Raw genomic sequence first — 22,770 nt, forward strand, 5'->3', positions numbered from 1 at the left:
CTCTGAACTTTCTCCCATTTTCAGTGGGTCGGCTTTTAATTAAGTTAGTCGTAGCTCTTCTAAGTAAGACTAAGAGGGAAAAGGAAGGTATGAATTTTCAAAGTAAAAAATAAAGATCGTCGAGTCGCGTTCGTCTTTTCTCTCATTCTTTAACCCTCTACCAATCAAACTCACCCTTATTTCTCATCCACCTTACCGTACTATTCGCGTCATCCGCGTCCTATCATTCTGATCATATCTCATTGCTCCTTTTAGACGACTCTCTTAGTGGGAACGAAAGAAAAACAAAAAAAAAAAAAAGAAAAGGAAGAAAAAACTCATTTCGCGGGCGAAAAAATATATTTTTACGCGTAACATTATTTATATGCAAACTCATTTTATGCAAATCTTTCGAACGAACGAAACGTCGTTACGAAGTTTCTATCGTAATCACGCGTACGTCGAAGCGACGTTGCGAGAACGTTGCCCACAGCCGCCGCGGCACGAATCGTAAAATAAAGCCGCGCGGATTGTATTTCAAATTTTTATCCTCTATCGAGCGGGGGAGTATCGACGTATCCGGGAAGGAATACAAAAAAAAAAAAGAAAAAAAAGAGGAAAAAAGAAGGAGGAAAAAAATTATGAAAACAAGAGGAGGAGGGGGAGTTCGTTATGGACGCATAAAATTTTAATACGTATGCGCGACAAAGTTGTTTAACGTTCATTTCCAACACCCATAGAATGCTACGTTAGAATCGATTCATGATTACTATCGTATTTCATTATGCTCGTTATTCAATACGATTAATACGCGACTTTTGAAATTGCAATTTATGTTATATCATTCCGATAGATCAATAATCGGTTTTAAAAGATTTCAGTTTTTGTATTAACTAATCCGATGTATTGGATTTGAAAAATTCGACTATGAAGTATATTTTATTGATTGAAAATTCCGATATTACTTATTTATCGGTCAATCCAATAATATAATATTGAAAACGCAACTCTGGTATAACAATATATAAAAATGCATATCGTAGTACCGAATTAATTAATAAGCAATATCGAAATTTTTAACAAAACAAAAATTCAAAGTTTATTTATATTTTAATATAAAATGTCAAAAGTGATTACTGATATCGTATTATAGTAAAGATGTTTCCTACTAAAAATTTTATGTCAGACGCGATTAAAACGCGACTTAATCGTCTGCTATAATGGTCTACGTCGAAATGTTTATTTAAAAGAAAATAAAAGAAAAAAAAATACAAAAATACTAGTTACTTATTCGGATAAAAATACGTAATAAAAATATATAATAAATACAAATCAAAAGTAAATCTATGCGCATATAGTGATTGCCCTTTGGCAATGTATCGAAATTTTTGACGAAGAAAGAAAAAGAAAAAAAAGAACAAGTGTTTATTCGTAGATACAAGATAGTAAAAATTTTCTACGTGACTTAAATAAACGGATATATTAACCTTAGCATAAGTACTTTTATAAGAAAAACGAAAAATAAATTGGAACACGTTCGTTCCTTCCATCATAGATTTCATATCCGACGTATAATTTTTCATAAAAGTTCACAGGCATATCGTTCCTAAAGCTGAAGCCGACGTGGCTCAAAAATGTCCTCGTATGGCGCGAGAACGGTTATATAAATCTCGTTAGGTAATATTATACGACGGATGTCGTTACACGGAGCAAAATTCTACGACGACGTGGCCGTTCAGTCGCGTCATAACTACGCACACCTTCCTTCTTTTTTTCTCTCTTTCTCTCTCTTTCTCTCTTTTCCTTCCTTTTTTTTCACGCGACATTTACTTACTTCGTCCTGATATTTTAACGTTAATAAAAGAAAAATAAAAGAAAAGAAAAAAGAACGAAATTATTAGGAAGCGAGTTCGGTGTTCCATGCATAGAAAAATTTTCCGATTATCAAAACAAATATAAACGAGTTCGTTTATTTTAACTGCAACATTCTGCAATTTTATCTTACTGAAACGCTTCATCGCGTGGAAAGATTCGCGAGCTACAAACTTCAATATCTATGATTATATTCGGATATTCTCTATGACTGTGTGTTTTATAAACGACATTTCTTTTTATGTATATATATATATATATATGTACATTGGACGTTGATATTTTTATTTAACAAACCGATCGATAAGTGTCAATTCAATGTGTCCTTATATATTATATCTTCGTACGAATAACGCAATATAATCAGTAATCGACAGTTTCATATTTTTCTTCTTCTAGAAAAAAAAATGTAAATCAATATCTTAGAATAAAATTATTTTGCTTCGAAGAAAATTGATTAAAAATTAGAGGAAAATAATTAGACGAAACGACGATAAGGCTAATAAGATAAATTAAGATTATAACCTCAGAGCTATTTGTAATACGAGTATCAAGATTTATACTACGATTATTAATTCATCGAGTATAAAAAGAAAAAAGAAAAAGGAGGTAGAAAAGAAAAGAAAAAAAATGGTCGCTCGGAAAAGAATGTTAACATCGACGCGAGAACGAATAAGGTAAGATGAAAGAAAAGAGGAGAGCTTTAGTTGTCACCAGATCGAGGAAGATTTTTATCGACTTTAACGACCCTCATCATCTCAAAGAAAAAAGATTCGATTTATCGGAAGATCCCGACGAAGTCTTTTCTCTTCGAGTTCTCTTCCACTTGTTTCTTTTATCGACATCGTTTTAACGTAACTTCAATGTGAATAAGGACTACTAATCGTTTTATACAAGCCAGAACGACTATGAAACTTATATCTTTTTCTTTTATTTTTTTTTCTTTATTTTTTTCTTTCTTTCTTTCTTTCTTTCTTTTCTTTTTTTTTTTGTTTTGTTATTTAGCAGAAGAAATCGTACAAACGATTTTATTATAGTCTAATAATTTTCAAAGAATTTTCTTCGTTCGACTTCGATCTTCGTCGATGGTACAGTAGAACTGATATAACTCTACGAGAAGTAAACTGTAATTTTTCACGTAGACGACTATGTGTAAGTACGTACATAGTACGGAACCTTTTCGCATCGACAAAGCCGTTAAAGTCACCAACGCAGTCACCAAGGAGCTCCTTGGAAAATTTATAAAAGTGAAAAAAAAAAAGCTGTTTCAGCAGAACCGTTAAGAACGACTTAACGTACCACCCTCCGGGAATACGAACGCGTTAAACTATCTAAGGACGCGCAAAATCGTCGCGCTTTTAATAATGTTGTAATATCTTCTATTTTTATCGTAAAAATATTTCACGTTTTATTATGGAAATGAAGCTATTTAAGCAAATTTTTTCCTGAAATTATTTCAAACAAGAAATTTATCCTTCGTTTGATCGTTTCAAAAAAGATATTAATTTTCTGGAAGGGGAGAGTGAAATTTTTTTCGTAATTAAATTTTTTACCGTTTCGAAATGACGAATTCCTGAGTCTAAAAATCTTTTTTTAATAATTTAAAAACAAAACCTTGCTTTAATAATCCTAAAAAAAAAAATTATCTTTTCCATACCAGAAATTTTATAAGTTTAATCCATTAAATATATTTTATTGCATACATTACAAATCCCTAATATCAAGAATATTTTATAAATAATTTAAGAAAGAAATCTATTATCCTATGTACGATTATTAAAGAAATAATACATTTTCAATAATATAGAAATCACGATTAGCATTTCAACAAGATAATTTATTTATCAATAACGAGAAAAAAGAAACTAAAAAGTAACGAAAGAAATGTTTATTAAAATCGCTTGGTACGATAAGTTAAATTTTTTTACGTTTTATTTAGAAGAAAGAAAAATCTAATTTTAGTCTATCTAATTTCGTTTATCGTAGAAAAGAATCGAGGAAAAGATTGGCAAAGACTCGATCAATAGAAAGAACTCAAGGGGCTGTTTCCCATTCTTTTTTTCTTCGAGATTACTCTCGTTAAAGATCGAAAGAGTTATCGAGACGTACAGAGCTCCCTTCCACCGTTTCTTTTTTCTCTGTCGTACAAAAGAGAATGTTTCGAAGGGCAGAAAAGTGGAAAATCGTCGTAAGGGAGAATTAACGCCCGTCTTTCCTTTGTCGATAGCTACGCTCTGAGATCACGTCTTCTGTGAATTCTAACAGGATCGTGTTAATCGTTTCCTCTTCCGTTCTTTTACGTACAGGTTCATCGATAAGAAGTTTTTAAAGCGTTCACTTATTCAATATTTTTGAAGAGCGTAAGATCGATCTTCGAAATAATTTTTGGAATATAGAGGAAGGATTAAAAAATTATAAAACCGTAGACGACTTAAAAACTTCTTAAGTGATTTTTTTTAAATCGATTACCCTTTCTCGAGAGATATGTATATTATTTTGAGTTTAAACTTTTAAGTTTGTGTAATATGTAGAAAAAAAAAAGGGAAAGAGGAAATTATTGATTTTTAATATTACATTGGAATTTTTTAATTCGCTTGACGATTTTTGCCATGCTTAATATATGATTTTTATTAAAAATCTCAACTATATGTATATGTGCGTGTGTGTGTGTGCGTATATATATATATATATACTTTATGCTATTAATAGTGAAAGAAGAAAGAGAAGAGGAATAGAAACGTCAAAGAACAAAAGCAATGGAATAAAGAGAAAGGAAAAATTGACGTCGTCACTTATCGATCGGAAACATTGAAAGGAATACGAATTCATTTTCCAATTATAGCAATTATTCGCCGGTATTCATTCTCGTTGGGTGCAATTGTTTTAAAGAGTATCGGATTAAGCTCATTGTTAGATTATAACGTTATCTACCGTATAGAAAAGACATATATATCACGTTGAGTGGTTTTCGACGTGTACATATATATATATATATATTATATATATATTATTTCTATTCAGAAATATTGAACTCGTATCGCGTTAACGATATCAATCTTCATTAATAACCGCAATGAAATATTTATTATACACTTTTCACGAATATCTTTCGATCTACAAAAGAATCCGTAAAATACTTATTAATTTGTTAAGTAGTAACTCCTCGTTAAGTGAAAAAACAAACAAAAATATATTGCAAACGTTCACGAGCAAAAATTAATTCATAACTAGGCTTATTACTTACTCGTCGAATAATACGGAGAAACGAAAAAATAAAGAGAGAGAGAGAGATGAAAGAAAAAAGAATAAAAAAATAAAATGAAAAAAATAAAGAAAGAAAGAAAGAAAAAGAAAAAAAGATTTACTCGAAAAACATTTCGCAAAGATTTGCAGTAAGACGAAACTTAGCATACGTACGAGTACGAAGCGATGAATCGAATGTCATCGTCGTCGACGTCACACGTCTCGACTCGTATTTATTGAGACTGTCAACACATACAGACAGAGAAGGAAGGAGTAAGAGTGAGATAGATAGATAGAGAGAGAGAGAGAGGGAGAGAGAGAGAGAGTATGTGTATTCTGGTTCTCTAATATCCGAGGCAACGAGAGAACGGCAAGCAGTCGTCGGGCTAGGTCAGGCAGTCGTACCGTGCCACGTACACGTGAATTGGACTTACTTCCGCGTATATATTCCGCCTATTCAGGAATTCATTACGGCCGATTCTACGCTCGCGGAGATTTACCGGATACGGAACCGCCTCGGAGGGCAAGCGAATATCAGGCATTTCGAATCGGGTTCCAGCTCGTTGAAGACGACCTGAATTCGCCTTCGAGCTCCAAGAAGACAGAGATAGAGAGAAGGATAGAGAGAGAGAGAGGGAGAGAGAGGGAGAGAGAGAGAGAGAGATAACGAGTAAGAAGATAAAGGTCTTTTCGTGGGTCGGATCGCCGATAAGGAACGCAGTTCGTTCTTTCTCCTTCGTTGAGGAGAGATACCGGAATACAACGTAAGAGGATCTAACCTTGTCCTCTTATTTATTTTAATTTCGCTGATACGAAAGTGGAAGGTAAAAGAATCTTCGTTACGACGGTTGTGTGATGGTTTGTGGCGGTAACAGCATGAAAATCGAGAAAAAAGAATGAGAGAAAAGATATTAAAAGAAGAGATACAAATAGATGGAGATAGAGGGAGAAAGTTTTTACGTACATATATTCGCTTGGAAAGTCGGAAATTTAAAAATTTTTAAAAGCTTCACTCGAGAGTTTTTCAGATCTTCCAGGTTTACACATTCGACTCACCACAACGGAACACACGTCGTTCCTCATTCCGTTTGACTGATATTAGTCGTAAGAGAAGTGGGTATATACTTGCGTATCTAGCGTTGAACGTAAAAAGTAACGAGACGTTTCGTATCTTCTTTCTTTTTTTCATGTATTTTTTATTTCTTTTATATATATATATATACACACATATATATATATATATATATATATATATATCTATGTATATATGTATGTATGTATGTATATATATATATATATATATTAAGAGAACATCGCAAAAAGGACCTTTTGAATTTCATTGAGTGGAGTAGTAGTAAGCAGTAGTAGTAGTAGGAATAATAGTAATAGTACTAGTAGTAGCATAGTACCTACACGTCGAGTCACTTCAGGACTATTCATATTTCAAACTCTCCCTCTCTCCCTCTCTCTCTCTCTTTACTCAGAAAATCTCACATATCCACTAATTTGGATTTACTTTGCTCTCTGACAGAGAATAGAAATCCATCTCATTTTATTCTCTCTCTTTCTCTTTCTCTTTCTCTTTCATTCTTTCGCTCGTTCTCAGTTTCTAATCTTCCTCTCTCTTTCTTTCGTCGATGCATCTACCTCGATATTTCCTCTTACCATCATCTCATATACCTTTAACATCCATCACCGTTCACAGCCTTTCCAACATCTATTATACAAATCAATCATTCGCGGTGATTCAAAGTCGATCGACACGTTATCGCTGCTCCTTCTCGTAAATACATATTCATCGAAATAGCGAATGTACACACATACATACATATATACATGCATGCATGCATGCATGCATATATCCATGCATGTACGCATGCGTATCTGTTTATATATAAAAAGGATTTTTCTTTGACCGACAGAAGAACGTTTCTCTTTCGAAAAAAAAAAGAAAAAAAATGAACATGAATAATATACGAATATCAACGATTTTATTAATAACTTTTGAAATGTATAACACGTATAACGTCGTCTTCTCTTATACATCACATTGTATGTTTTATAATTGACAAATGGATGAGAACAGAAGTTGTTACCGTGTAAGCAAAATCATGATAAATTTATTGTCAAAGAGCTAAAGTATCATTAGCATCCGTGACGTCCTGTTCTCCTTGCTTTTTATTTTTTATTTTTTTATCTTTCATTGTTTCTCCTTTTCGTTTCTTTTTTTTTTCTTCACCCCAGCCCTCTCACCAATACTACCACCATCACCATCACCATATCACACGTTCCCGTCGCGGTAAACTCTCTTAAGCAGAGATTTCAAATAAACTAATGCTTGCTTTTCCAAGCTTAAAATAGGAACTCATCGTGAAGCTAACGAAGAATAACAACGCGATGCATTATTTCAATTAGTCTACCGTCGTACTTGTCGTTATTAACTCTATACATGCATGTAACCTAATTTTTGTTTAAGTATCTAACGAAAAATTCTTTTATTCGAAAGTTAATTATTTTAATACAATAATAACAGCTATATCGAGAAATATGAATTATATATTATAGATATTATAAAATTAGAATGATTAAATTATAATATTAATTATATACATAATTTATATCAATACAATAATATTATGTTATCTATAATCATATAGATAAACTTTAATTAATTTCTCGAATAAGCATTAACTCTGATATTTTCGTGAAGATAATGTATGATTAAATATAAAAAAAATAGAGATGTATATAAGATCTCCCTCTCTCTCTCTATCTCTCTCTCTATCTCTCTCTCTCTCTCTCTCTCTCTCTATCTCTCATAATACATATACATCATTTCACTATAAAAGATATCCGACTCTGAAGAGAAACTTGCATGGTGATTAAAAGTGACGTAAGTGAAAATAACCACAGGAATGTGCGGTTATCCCATACTCGAGATATTACCTACTTTAACCGCTTAGCACTGGCGCATCTCCATAATTTGCATAATTTTCATAATGCATTAGCGGAATTTCCATGGAGGTTGGAGGGACGCGGAGTACAAAACTGCATATCGAGCGGTAGAACGTGGTCGAAGAGGTGTAAGAGGGAGAGTGAAAGAGAAAGAGAAAGAGAAAACGAGAGAGAGGGAAAGAGAAAGACTGAGAGAGAGGGAAAGAGAAAGACTGAGAGAAAGAGAGAGAGAGAGAGAGAGGGAAAGAGAAAGAGTGAGAGGGAAAGGGTGCAAACATCGATGCTCTTCCGGCTGGCCACAAAAACCGCAACCGATCGACTCGTATCCTGCCTGTCTGCACTTCTCCGTAACTCGCTAATTCAACTAATCGATGTCAAAATGGATATTTTATCCCTCACCATTCGAAATTAAACATTTCTTTTTAATAATCAAATTGAATATATTCAAAAGTATCGATCAATGTTTCATTTATAATATTATCTTCTATAATCTTGAACTCTTTTCATTATCACGTAACTCTTATGCGATAAAATGATATCTTTTTTTTTTTTTTTATTTAATCGATATAAAAGAGAGTACTTTTATTAAAATTTGTTTTGTTAAATGTTAATTCGTTTAGGTTATATAATTAATTCAATTAATAGGATATTTTTTTTTTTTTTTTTTTTTTTCTTTAAGATCGCTTCATAGAATAAACGGATTCGATATAAAAAGGAAAGGGAAAGAAAAAGAAAGTTTTTATTTAAAAATTATTTTGTAAGTATGTGCGTATGCGTATACACTTGTATACACGCGAGATATCAAAATGCAAAAAGAACGAGTTCAGAGTTGGCCGAGAACAAACTGGGAAAATAAATTATAGCGCAAAAGGTAAAGTTTCATGTCAAAATCTAAATGTACAGTCAGTCACAGAAATATTTGGAGGAAAGTTGGTCGAAAACAAATTAGGAAACTAGGAAAATAAATTATAGTGCATAGAGTTAAGTTTCGTATCAGAATTTAAATCTAATTTATGTACGTTTAGTCATAGAAATATTCCGGATCATTTGTTAAATTGAATAATTTAATATTTGTGCAAGTATACGTAGACCTACGTACGTATGCGTGCGAGATAACAAAAGTAGAAGGAAAAAATCAGATCTGAATTTTTTCTTTGACCGAGAGAACAAATTAGAAAAATAAATTACGTTGGAAATGTTAAAGCTATATAACACAATTTTTGGTCGTATCTAAAATTACACACGTGTAATAAACGAAAGTTATAATTTACAATATTACGTATACTACTTGCAATTATATCATATACTAAAGAGTATATATGATTTAAAAAAAAAAAAAAAATCCAACATATAAAGAAAAAATCGAACGTCTATCGATAAAACGAATTATTAAAACAGTAAAAGTATATTAACTAATACGAGATATGACATCGGAGTAACACGAAATTATAAATAAAAAAAATTATGAAAAAATTTTATATATCCATTATAAGAATAAATTATCTTCTTTCAACTTGTTCGAAAATCAAGCAACGATAATAATACATTACACATTTATTACAGAAAGACTCATTGAAATGACTCTTTAGTCTACCACTCTTAGACTATCACTTTAATTAATTATCTAAAATGGCTGTGCTCTTGTAGGTTATTGCGATCCCATTATGAGGTAGACGTATGCTTGCACATGTATTGCATGTCCGATTTCGTATAACCTACAGACTGAACTAGCGTAACTGCAATCCACAGGAGATGATTCGTATAAGCCGCTAAAATGCTCGGATTATCAACCGGCGCTATTCGTGGATAACGAAAATCGGGAAATTGAAATCGAGTAGAGATATTTGATTCTCGTTTTCGGAGCCAAGCTACCATGAAGATTTCCAAGTATCGACGGTGGCTTTAACGAATAACATAAATCTTATTCTCTTAACACCTCGTAAATTTTCCACTAATTTCTCCCTTTCTCTCTCTCTCTCTCTCTATCTCTCTCTCTATCTCTATCTCTTAACATTGGCTACTGTCCAAACTCTTGAAACGTTCCAAATCGTTCGATAAAGTTAGTAGGAAGCTTCTCCTACTCCTTTCACTTCTTAAAAGACGTTTTACCCGATCGATGAGCGTTTCCTTCGAACAAAGTGCAACCTCTTTTAAATTACATATATATTTATGTGTGCGTATACGTGTGCGTGTGTGTACGTGTACTGTATGCATACATATAGAAGTACTTGAAAAACTAGCGAAGAGAAAGATAAATCGTATTCGCGTCAAAGCAATTTGCATCGGGTCTCTCGTTTCGGACCAACAAATACGTTTCATCCACGTTCCAACGTGGCGTCGCGACGTTACGCGACGCATCGACTCGTAGTTATCACCTCTACGTACCTACACACCTACATACATATACATTGAAATCGTCAAAATGCGTGCCGTTACATCCCGAATATATTTTATTTCGTTAACGACCGTTAACTCTACAATTCGAAAAGTGTTACATTTCATTAAATGCCTTTTAATGACAGGCAAATTCCATTAAACGTAAATCGAAAAGCGTTAAGCGCCTACCAAACGTATATACATACGTTACTCTCTTTCCTTGTTTGCGTTCGTCCTTCTCTCTTTCTACTCTTTCTGTTTAACAAATGCAACGTATACCGTGTGTCCGTTCAAAAGCATCCCTTTTAACGTCTGATAAAATTTTATTCCCATTTTGTGAGTGAGCGCACCAATGAATTCACTTTTATTTACGTATCTCTAAGTAAGTAAATTATTTTCGCCTTTTCCTTTCTTTTTTTTCCTTTTGAGTTTTTTTCTCGTGCTCGATATCGAGAGAGAGAGAGAGAGAGAGAAAATGAAAATATAAAACAGAATGAAAGACAATAGAAAAAGAAAATAATGAGAAGAAAAACAAGGAGATCGATATAATTAATAAATGCTTCAGCTTCGATGTCTCTCGCAATTATTAATCGTTTAACAATTCGATCGTACAAAAAAGAAAATATAATATCATTCAGGTATATACGTATGTATATATATGTACACACATACATACATACATACATACATACATCGTCATGATAGAACGATCGATCGATCGACAAATAGATCGATCGATACGACCAAGGCCGTTGTCTTGACCATTGCTAATCTAGTTACGGAAGTTAGGTCACAGTGATGAATCGTCCATCCATCGTATTGTTCCCGGTTTCTCTGTCAGAAGCGAACGTCGTTTAAGGGAACCGCAGACAGAATGGAGCAGACCACAGGACCGAGTTATCCCTGTCATAGAGAAGTCCTTTGCATCCTCCTTTCTACTCTGATATTACCTTCGATCTTCCGCAAACACGTTCGCTTATATTTACGAGTTTCTTACGAAATATTCCCTATCGATATGTTCCAATACAAATAATAAATCTATTTATATATTATATATGTGTATATATATATATATATATATATATATATTCTTGATAATGTATAGTTGGTTCTGAATTTTGAAATACTCCAACTATGATAACGTTCCAACGATGACTCTATCAAAAGATATTCTATGAAAATACTTGAAATTTCCAATATAAATAATAAACCTCTATGCGTTTTATATGTCTGTATGCACACACACACACATATATGTATGTATGTATGTATGTATGTATGTATTCTGGATAATATATAATTGGTTCTCTATTCCGAAAAGCTTCAACTATGATAACGTTCCAAGGATGATTCCATCAAACGATATTCAATGGAAAATACTTGAAATCTTCATTCATCACACATATGTATATAATCATCAATATTCCAGATAATACGAATTATGAAATTTAAAAAACTTGAGCTGGTATAACGTTCCAACGATGATTCTATCATATACGATGAAAATACTTGAAATTCTAAGGACAGACGAGCAAAGCTATTTCCAATTGGGATCTGTGAGATTAAAAGATCGTAAGAGCCATTATTTCTTAGATTCCGTCTCGAAATAGGAGGACGCGTTTCGAGTGTGAAAAATATTGGATCGAATAGAAAACGGAGATAAAGGAGAAGAAAATTTTGGATGAAGCCGTTTGTTGAGGCGTGACGGAGAAGAAGGGGTCAAAGGGGGAAACGACTTTATAAAAACGTGTACATATAGGTATTTACGTGATACGCTTCGACAATTTCCGATACACATTTTCAAACTCGTTTTATTTGGTTGTTTGCAAGTATTATTTTCATTTCTCTCTCTCTCTCTCTCTCTCTCTCTCTCTCTTTCTCTTATACCTGTTCGTAACTGGATCCGAGGACAAAGTTATTGAGAAACTTTGACCTTACCCCGAAGAACGGCGAACGTACCTTCGAAAAGCAAAGATAGAGATTCAAAGTTATTATCTTCTGGTAACAGAAGGTTCAACCTTTCTCTGTCTCCCTTTAAAGAGGAAACGACACTACTTCATTCCTTTGTGCTAAGTATTTATTCCACCTTTTGCAATAGCGATTAAAGCCAACTCTGATCCAACTCGTAATCGTTTTCGGCTTCTTCGTCTACGAAAACTAGACCGACCGATCTACCGAACGTGAAAGAGAGAGAAAGAAAGAGAGAGAGAGAGAAAAGAGAGAGAAGAAAGAAGAAAGAAGAGAAAAGAGAAAAGCCGAGTAAAAGAGGGATAGCTTTAGGTTATCCGAAGAAAGATGAGACGAAATTACTTAGTTTCCTCGTACCTTTTCCAAGACGAGACTACTGAAACAGAGGACAGACAAGAGGAACGATGGATAATAATAATTAGTGCTCGTAAAGAGTTCTCGTTCTATCAAAGAAGCAAAGAGAAATGAATTTGACCTAATAGCTATAGTGCAAGCTCAACTACATACATACATACATACATACATATATCCTTTTTTGTATGCATTATTTTCTTTTCTTTTTTTTTTTCTTTGATCAAGAAAAGCATGAAAACTAAACGAGCTTTCTTAAAAAAAAAAAAAAAAAAGGGAGAAAAAGAAAGAAAGAAAAAAAAGGAACAAGACAAAAGAAAAAACGAAACGAGAATGTAAATAGTCACTACAGCTTGACTTTTACATTTCCCTTTTATCTTTTCTCTTTCTTTTTTTTTCTTCTTGTTTTCCGTTTTTTCTCCCCCTTCAGATTAGGTAGCCATGGAAACGCGGACTTTATCGGACGTTAACAATTTGCATATTTTATTTGGAAAGCCGCTATACAAAGGCCGCTCGTATTAACGAATGGGACGATATTCATGCCGTATCTCGAGAGCCGTTCCAGCATAAAACAGTAGGAAATTAAACATATTGCCGCGGAACTGCGGCACACCAACGTCGGAAAGGGTGGAGAGGAGAGGGTGTTACATCGGCCGAGTGAGTACTATGCCAGCGCGAAATGCTCACGTACGAGTAAATAAATTAATAATGGTGCAACGTGTGCTTCGGTGTACCCAGATTTCCCATGTGACGTTTCACGTGAGAAGGTTATAAATACGCTTACAATAATTATCATTATGTATATAGATACGACAAAAATATATATATATATATACGTGTGTGCGTGTCGCGTGTGCGTATGTATATATATATATGCACACATGTGCGTTTGTATGTATACATACTAATGATATATTTAAATCAAAATATGTTCGGTTAAGCATAACCAGATCAAAGTTTTTATTTCCATCATTTGATTGATCTAATTAAAGAAAAAAAAGAAGAATTCTTTATCTTTGTATATCATAGCTACTATAGAATTGATTCGATAGAAATAAGAATATCTGCATTATGCATGTTTTAATGGAAATATTAATTTTAGTTGGGTTTATTATTAAACGAAATAAAACTTTTGTCATTTCAATCGGTCGGGCAAAAAGATATTTGAGATCACATCGATGTCATACGTTAAGAATTAGATCGTGATTGAAATAACTGAGTTATGCATGTATTTGAGTCGAAATATGTTCGGTTAAGCTTCAACTAGATCAAGTTTTTTTATTTTGTATTTTCTTTTTTTTTTTCTTCGTCCTTTCCGTCACATTGCATATGATCGAATACGTAAAAGAAAAAGAAAAAGAGAAACGGAGAAACAAAAAGAACATTTGCAAATCATATCAATTTCTTCGTATCTCCCGTAACAATGGAAATAATTGGATAGAGATTGAAATACAAAGTACGTTATATGCATGTTTTGATCGAAAAATATCGCTCGGTTAATCTTAACGAGATAAAGATTTTTCATATTTCTACCATTGAATTCGTTCGAACGAAGAAAAAGGAAAAAAGGAAGAGGAGAAAAAAATTAAAAAAAAAGAAAAAAAAAAAAGGAAGAATTCTCAATCATATTCATTCATCTCAGATATTTCACATAGAATAGAAAGAATTGAATGGGAACGTGGTGTGCTTCGGTTAAAATATGTTCGTTTGAGAACTTTAACGAGATAACATTTTTTTTCGCGCTTCTGTCTCGTTGGATCGATCGAGTCCAAGGAGAGGGAGAGGAGGAGGAAAAGAAAAAAATCGAAAGAAAAAAAAAGAAGAAAAAGGAAATGAAAAAAAGAAAAAAGAAAAGAAGAAAAAAATTTATAGATCGTAGCAATTTCTTCGTATTTCACATACAATAGAATGGAATTGAATCGAAATTGAAAGAAGTATATACGCAACGATCGAAAATTTTACGACAAAGGGCATACCGTGCCCTCTCTCTCTCTCTCGCTCTCTCTCTCTCTCTCTCTCTCTCTCTCTCTCTCTGTCGTAGGTTCTAAAGGATCGATTCGATTCGGAAAGGAAGGTGCATCTTTTTTCGGCTCTCGTCACGTCGCCGTTAATCTCGGCTTCCGGCAATCCCGACGTACATTCGTCCTCGTCTTCCTCTTTGCTCGTCTACTCTTCTCGATCGTAGAAAAAGCGATGTTGCTCCATTAAGGGATAAAACGGTTCCTTGTATCCTGGTATCGACGAGGTACAGTGAACGCGCCACGACGCTGGTGTATCCGGCATTAACTGGGAAACCGAGTTAAATGGCCCGTAGTAGAAGAAGAAGAAGAAGACGAAGAAGAAGAAGAAAGCGAACGAAAGAAAAAGAGAAAGAGAAAGATAGAGAGAGAGAGAGAGAGAGAGAGAGAGACGAAATGATAGAAAGAGAAAGAGAATGATAAGGGAAAAGAAGAAGAAAAAAAAGAAAAGAAAGAAAGAAAGAAAAGAAAAGGGAGGAAAAAAATAAATAAAACAAGGATCCACTAAGAAAGAAAGGACAAAGAAAAAGAAAGATATAGCGAAGCGCGTTAAGTGATCAAGATGAATTAAGGACACGCCCAAGGCCGTTCCTGGCGTCGCTACCACGTTATCGTCTACCACAGTTTTCTCTTCTTCCATTTTCAAAGGAAAGTAACGAGACGAGCAAGTACGACGCCTAACAATGGCACTAAGGTTTTACTCTTTTGTCTCGGTAGAAGCGTAAATACGATGTTACGCTTTCCCCCTACTTAAATCGTGACAATACCATTCTTACAAGACGTGGAAAGCTACGATAGTTTATCATTTCCAAGCTATTCTTTCGATTCGATTTTTCTTTATCATTTGTATTCTTTTCTCTCTCTCTCTCTCTCTCTCTCTCTCTCTCTTTCTTTTTTCTTTTTTCTTTTCTTTTTTTTTTCTTCTTAACCACGTTTATCTTTCTCTCTTTCGTTGCATTCTTAATCTTCTTCTCATTTCTTTCTTTTCTATTTTTTGTTTTCGAAATAAGCTTCGACGAACGATTTTAATCGTTTAATTACCGATCGAACTGTCCGCACAACGAAACGTATATTTTTTATTATTATCGAATCGAAAATGTTCTTTCGTTCGATCATACGTTTAATCATGCAGTATCTGCGTTAGTCAAAGGTAACATCGATTATTTAAATTTATATTTTTATTCATCCTCGTATATGCGATATTGAAAACGTAAACGCGAAAATGTTTACTCCTCTCGCGTTTAACAAAGATATCAGTGATATCCGAAGTAAGACAACAAATGAAGATTCGCTTTGTTATTAAAAGAAGAAAAGAAAAGAAATAGACGAACAAATGTAAACCCAGAAGGGAAATCACTATAGTAGTGGAACGTAATAACTAAAGGATTAATATCTCTCCAGTAAATCTCCCAATTAATATCTGATTGCATTTCATTGTTTTCGAACAACAAAGGTTTGCATAAGTTAAATGGTTTATTAAAATTTTCGACGATCTCCATTATATACGATGCACTTTGGATGCTCCAACTACGTCAAAATTGCGACTTTACCTACGCTGAGATAATCGAAACGATGTTCTAAATACTACTTCAAACGAAATTGTTTAATGATTTTCTCTAATCAAAGTTTAATATCAAAGTTTAGAATAATTTATAAGGTATCCGATATATAGATATGTATGTATGCGTGTTATACGGATACATACATAACGTAAACGTTAACGTTGAGCGATGTTGATGAATACAAAAAAAAAAGAAAAGAAAAGAAGGAAGAAAGGATGAGAAACTTTTAAAGAGAAATAGGACAAACGAGTTTATCGATTAACGCCATCTTAAACTCTTTCTTTCTTTTACGAAGCATTTCTTATCGAACTTATATTGATACAACTTTATTCGATGAAACTCCGCTCAATTCGTATCGCCTGTTTTCTAACGTTCTTAATGCGAATTTATCGCTCTCTTTTGCGAACACATCGTTGCGGTTCGCGACTCGCCAAAAAAAGGAAAAGCAAGAAAGAATGGAAGAAAGAAACAAACACAAAAAAAAAAAGAGTGAAAAAACAAGAAAGAAGGATAGCAGTAGCAAGAAATACGGATTTAAAATGTGCAATTTCCTTGAGTGTCTTCTTATTTCTTCTTTACTGTTACTCTTCTTTTTCTTCTTCTTCTTCTTCTTCTTCTTCTTCGTCTTCCTCTTCTTCTTTTTCTTCCTCTTTTTTATCTCCTTCTACTACCTCTTCCTCTTCCTCTTCCTCTTCATCTTCATCTTCTTCGTCTTCGTCTTCGTCTTCATCATCTTTTTCTTCTTCCTCTTCGTTTTCTTCTTTTTCTTCTTTTGGTGGCTACCTTTATTGCATACTCCGCGGTCGGAAAGTTAAAACCTTTCCGTTGTCATCGCTTCGAAAGTTTCGCGGACTTTAAAGTATACCGACAAACATCGTCCTGGGACAAGATTGAAGATTCGACTTTGGAAAGTCCATAAGACCGGCCCTGTGGAACGTCGTTGACGCGTTTTCGCATGCAAATGTTGAAGCTCCTGCGAGAAAGGAAATTTTCAACGATTATCGAGAAAAATACACGACTCCTGAGAACAAGGGGATAAGAGAGATTGAATACCGAATTTTTATTCGACATTTTCCTTCTTTATTTTCCTTTAATTTTCATCGGATATACGTATAAAACAAGAAAGAAAAAAAAGAAAGAAAGAAAGAAAAAAGAAATCCTAATAAATTTCTCGTGAACGGTTGAACGCGTTATCGAAGCTTTAACATACACGACAAACAGAAAAAGAGAGAAAGAGAAGAGAAAGAAAGACTAAACGTTTCGTGAGTTAGCAAATATAGTATAAATTCTAGAGATTCTTTTCCAGTATTTTTGGATTTTCTCTTTTTCTATTCCTCTCCCCTCCTCTCTCTCTATCTCTATCTTTATCTTTATCTCTCCTACTATCTATCTATCTATTCCTGTATTTTGATTCACAGAATGCAACGTCTCGGGAAAGCTCGACACTCGGTTCCAAAGTTGGGTCAACAGGCCGTCGAAAGGATATTATCGAGAGCAGGGAGAAGCACACTTCGCTTTCGACTTCGCTTTCGATTCCGTTCTTCCTTTGGATATCCAGAGGAAACCGAGGATTGGTAGTCGAGTATAGTAGTAGTAGTGGTGGTGGTAGTGGTGGTGGTGGTAGTAGCAATAGTCCAACTCGAAGTCGCATCTTTCCCTTATTCATGCGGATTATCGGATACTTCCTCTTTTCCTGAAGCCTAGTAACTATGGATTTGTTCGGCCTTTTTGGTTATATAACGAGAGTACCAGTTGATACATTTCTAACTTTCCTACGTTAGTACCAAAATCTTTTCGTTACTATTGATTCAAACGTACTACATTTTCTACCGCAGATTTTTTCGTGGAAAAATCGAAATTCGATGACGAACGAGCGAGAAAAAGAAAGAGAGAGAGAGAGAGAGAGAGAGAAGGAGAGAATGACTTTTATATCTTGACCTCGGTTTTGCCAGGTTACGCCAGTTTCTGCGGTGGCAATGCCATCGGAAAACTCGATTTCGAGTGCTCGTCCTCCAGGAACCCCTCTAGCTATTCCCTCTTCCTCTTTCACTATCCACTTCTATTTCTATCTATCTATATATCTATCTGCCTACCTACCTACCTAGCTACCTAGCTAGCTAGCTACGTTTTATTCCTTCTTTTCCTACACTTTTCTTTCCTTCTTTGCTTCCTTCCTATTTACACTACCTATCCTTCCTTCCTTCCTTCCTTCCTTCCTTCCTTCCTTCCTTCCTCCCTTCCACCCTTCGTTCTCTCCTAGTTCGCATATACGTACTTCTCAAGCACCATTCTCGAAATATTATCCAGAATGGAGTAGCTCTGGTTCGTGGCTGAAGCTTCGAATGGACAGGTGCTTTCGTAGGGTTGCTCGAAATACGTTCCTACGTATATACGTGTGTGTGTGTGTGTATGTGTGTGTGAGTGTATGCATTATATATGTATGTACGTACTTATGTAAAGATTGTAACCGTTAATGTCTATGTATTTCGATCTAATCTCTGAATGATCAGTTAACTATCTCGATATCGAATTAGTCGCGACTTAATCGAATTATTTTTCGTAATTAGATAGGTGTATGACTCTCTCTCTCTCTCTCTCTCTCTCTCTCTCTCTCTCTCTCTCTCTCTCTCTCTCTGCATTATCGGAGAAACAATGTTCCTCATTCGATCCCGCAGTTCAGTTTTAATGACATAAAATGAATTATAAAGCGAGAACTGGGCCGTATCAGCTTGATGTCTACTTAAACGTTCTTAAACTCTCGACTCGAGCTTAATTAAACGACGCTTAACGAATTTCTGTAACATCTGGAAGCAAAACGATATTCTTGGTTTTCGTACCAAAGCGTGCTTGTATTATAGTGCGACTTTCTGCTCTCCATAACGAGAACAATTTTGAAATAAACTTTCGTACCGATTCTCTTGTATTTTCAAGGAAATAATAAAACGAATTTATACCTTGGAAATTTACGTTGTTATTTTACCTACTTTACTACTAACAGACATTGGCTACAAGCGCGACGTCCTCGCAAGTAATCTACGATTATTGCCATATCTGTTAGCTTTCCAACGACAAGATAGCTATTCCGGAATAAGGTGTTAATACATAGGTGTATGTAGTATTTTCGAGTGTCGTGTTAAACCGATTTTCCATACAGCGTAACCTCCGAGAGATCTCGTAACATAGATCGTATAATTTTTCGTTGAATACGATTTTAATAGAAGAGTAAAAATTGTCGTTATGCTTCTCGGATCGTGCTAAAAATATTAGATCCAACTATGAAATAATATTCATTTAATTCGTTTTACATCTGTTATAAATAAAAGTAATTTCGTATATTTCTTTAACGAAAGAAAAGAATTATTATTTTTATTCCTGACAAAATCTAAATGGATACCGATGGTAAAAGCATTTCGTTGATATTAATTTTGAACGAAAAAGAGAAAAGTTAATTGAATCAATTAATCGAATCGAACGATAAACTTTGTCGTTGATATTAATAAGAAATTATTAATATTTTAAAGCGTCGTGTTTAATTGGTTTTCACGAGAGGTGTAATGAATATTACATAATTTTTCTTTAAATACGACTTTCGTGGAGCAAAAGTCAACGTCGTTCGTTTCAAATGGTGCTAGAAATGTTAAGTCTACCGAAAAGAGTTCTATATTTGTTTTATTTAAAAAAAAAAAAAAAAAAAAAAAAATTAGAAAAAACGAAAAAGAAAAATGTTCTTCATGTCAAAATAATTTCTTTCCGCTAGACCTAATACTTCGCTTTCCCTAGCATTTAATTTTTTTTCGCTCTGCTTTTATATATCAAACAGACAGAGACTTTCGCTTTTAAAAGTATATTTTACGTTAAAATTCATAAACGTATAGCGCTTTTAGAACTTTCAAATGATAACTCATGTATCTTTCTGACCCAGATTTCTACTCTGTCAAAAATCTATGAAATCTGTGAATTTCATCTTTACACATAACAGTTCTACCCTTTATTCTCTCTCTCTCTCTCTCTCTCTCTCTCTCTCTCTCTCTGTTCCTCTTTCTCTTTCTCTCTTGAACAAGCATCGTTGCAAGAGTTATTGAGAAGAAAACTGACAAAGAGGAATGAGATTTAAATGAAGCTCGAATATATCAGTCTATGAAGTACAATTCTTCGGATTGTTGAATTGATAAACGTTAGAGTCTTTGGGAATAAAATTTGTTGAAAGATCAAAGAAACTTTCAATGATCGAGCTCTCTCGGTTTAAAAGAAAAAAGAAAGTGAAGGGGAAAAAAAAAGGAAAATTAAAGTCCAATGAAAATATCCATCGATATTATCGCCTTTCATTATGGAAATTGTAGAAATTGAAAGAGAAAAAAAGAAAGAAAGAAAGAAAGAAAGAAAGAAAGAAAGAAAGAAAGAAAGAAAAAGGATAATATAATTAATCGAATCGAAACGATGAGAGGGAATAATAAAAACGTAAGAACGAAACGAGGAGGGTGGATAAAATCGATAAAACGTAGAACCATTGATGGAAATCGTTTTCACTGATATATAACGGAACGACGACGTGTGACGCGGTTGGTCTGTTTACATTGGAAGATATATGCAAATTTCGTATGTACTATTTACACGAGCCAGAACGCTTGCACCCGCGAGCCGATGGAGATTAACCTTTATGTGCATTCCCGATGAATACAAACGAAATGCAGCCGGAGTAAATATTAGTTTATAGCTTTGCTTTTGTTTCACATAGCGTGTTTAAGAGAGACGCAAAGTAAAACCTCCTGCAATCTTTCGTATGTGTGTGTGTGTGTTGTGTAAGGTATCTAAGAGTGCGAACTTTCTTTCTATCCGACGAATTCTCTCCATCGTTTTCTTTCGGTACGGTAAACAAGAGTAAAGAAAACGTTCGAGTACGATTTAAAGTCGAGTGACTGGCTCCTGCTTAGGTTTACTCACGATTTCTTTCGGCGTTTATATTCGATTCACATGTAACGTTTAACATTGATTTATAAATAGGATGTAGGAAAATTTATTTGATAATTAGTTTGAAAGAAATGCAACACGGGTATCGATAATGCGTTGGTTTTGCAGTTTACTACGTTAATATCGTTACGTTGAACGACTCGAAAGATTTATGTTTAAGGTTTAATTATAATCGAGATAATGTCATTATATTTTTTCTTTTTCTTTCTTTGAATCATTTCGATAAATCACAAATTATTTTTATATGAATGAACGAAATAAAGTAATCGTAAAAATAATATCATCGGTATAATAAATCGATCGAGATTTCCTTCCACTTCTTCTTTCCTTTATCCTTATGGCATCGTTTTAAGCTCACCTTATGCAAATTTAGCATAGACTTACTCTCCGTCTCAAAACGAGCATCCCTTTTTGGAAATTCACCCTCCGAGGTTGCCACGTACGAATACTCGCTTACGATTCTTCTTCGTAAGCCTCACTCGTTTTCTTCGTTCATCGTTTTCGGACGAAGGATGCGAGTCGACTTTTTTTCGAGAGAGAGAGAGAGAAAGAGAGAGGAAGAGGAATAAGAGATAAAGAGAGAGAGAGAGAGAGAGAGAGAGAGAGAGAGAAAGACACACACAGATATAAAAATAGGGTTAGAGACGGAGAAAAACAGAGAGAGAAAGAGAGAGAGAGATGAAAAAGAGACAGACAATGTAACAGAATGAGAGCAGGAGAGAGAGAGAGAGAAATAATCGGTAACAATCTTCTTTCTGCTTCGCTCAGTGAAGCCCGAGAAGCCTCTTAAGGAGAGCACAGGAAGAAGCTGTGCTCACTCTTTTTTTGCTCAATTTATTTTCCATGCCGAGGAATCAAATTACAAGAAACTCTCTACGTCCTACCTCGACGAATAGTACTAGGGAAATACTTTCTATATATCGTATTCTTTTCGTTACTGTCACCGTGTCCTCGGTTTTACGGTGTTTCCCTCCGTAGGAAAAACCCCCAAAGGGATACATCGAACTTGCTACTTCGTGGAACGTTACATTTGTCGAGTTACGTATAACGATATAGTTTTTAATCCTGACATTGAGAAAAGAATTCATGAAAAATTATCGTTTTTATCTTTAGTTTACTAAAAAAGTATTTTTATAATATAAAGGAGAACGCGGTATGGTGAAATTTCATTCCAAGAAAATGTCATGATTAAGTGAAATGCATAAATTTGTCCTAACTAGAATAACGCAATGTTATTTGCTATCATCAGGGAAATATATTTGTTCTCTGGTTAATTTTAATATCAAATAATGAGGGAAAAAGTTTTAATTGAAATTATCTTTCGTTCGTTGATTTTTTTTTCTCCTCTTTTCTTTTTTCTTTTGCTTCTTTCTTTCTTTCTTTCTTTCTTTTTTTTTTTTATTTTTGTAATGAAAAACGAAATAGCTGTTGTTCCATTTCGTATTAATGCGATTTTTCTTATGATTGCGTTTTGGGAT

The 22,770-nt window shown here is 34.0% G+C and overlaps 1 protein-coding gene across 3 annotated transcripts in view; it reads left to right on the top strand.

The window, feature by feature from the left end:
• The first annotated feature begins 5,386 nt into the window (after positions 1-5,386).
• Positions 5,387-22,770, top strand: part of LOC127071782 (cuticle protein 7-like) — a 35,502-nt gene continuing 18,118 nt past the window's right edge. Inside the window, exon 1 of one of the 3 annotated variants that reach the window (XM_051011429.1) lies at positions 5,387-5,918. The gene's annotated coding sequence lies outside the window, so the exon portion shown is untranslated. Of the gene's footprint in view, positions 5,919-19,801; positions 21,021-22,770 lie in introns of those variants that run through there. The other 2 variants (XM_051011430.1, XM_051011431.1) reach the window with 2 other exon arrangements.

This window comes from Vespula vulgaris, chromosome 23, assembly GCF_905475345.1.
Source record: "Vespula vulgaris chromosome 23, iyVesVulg1.1, whole genome shotgun sequence".
In the NCBI taxonomy this organism is placed as follows: Eukaryota; Metazoa; Arthropoda; class Insecta; order Hymenoptera; family Vespidae; genus Vespula; species Vespula vulgaris.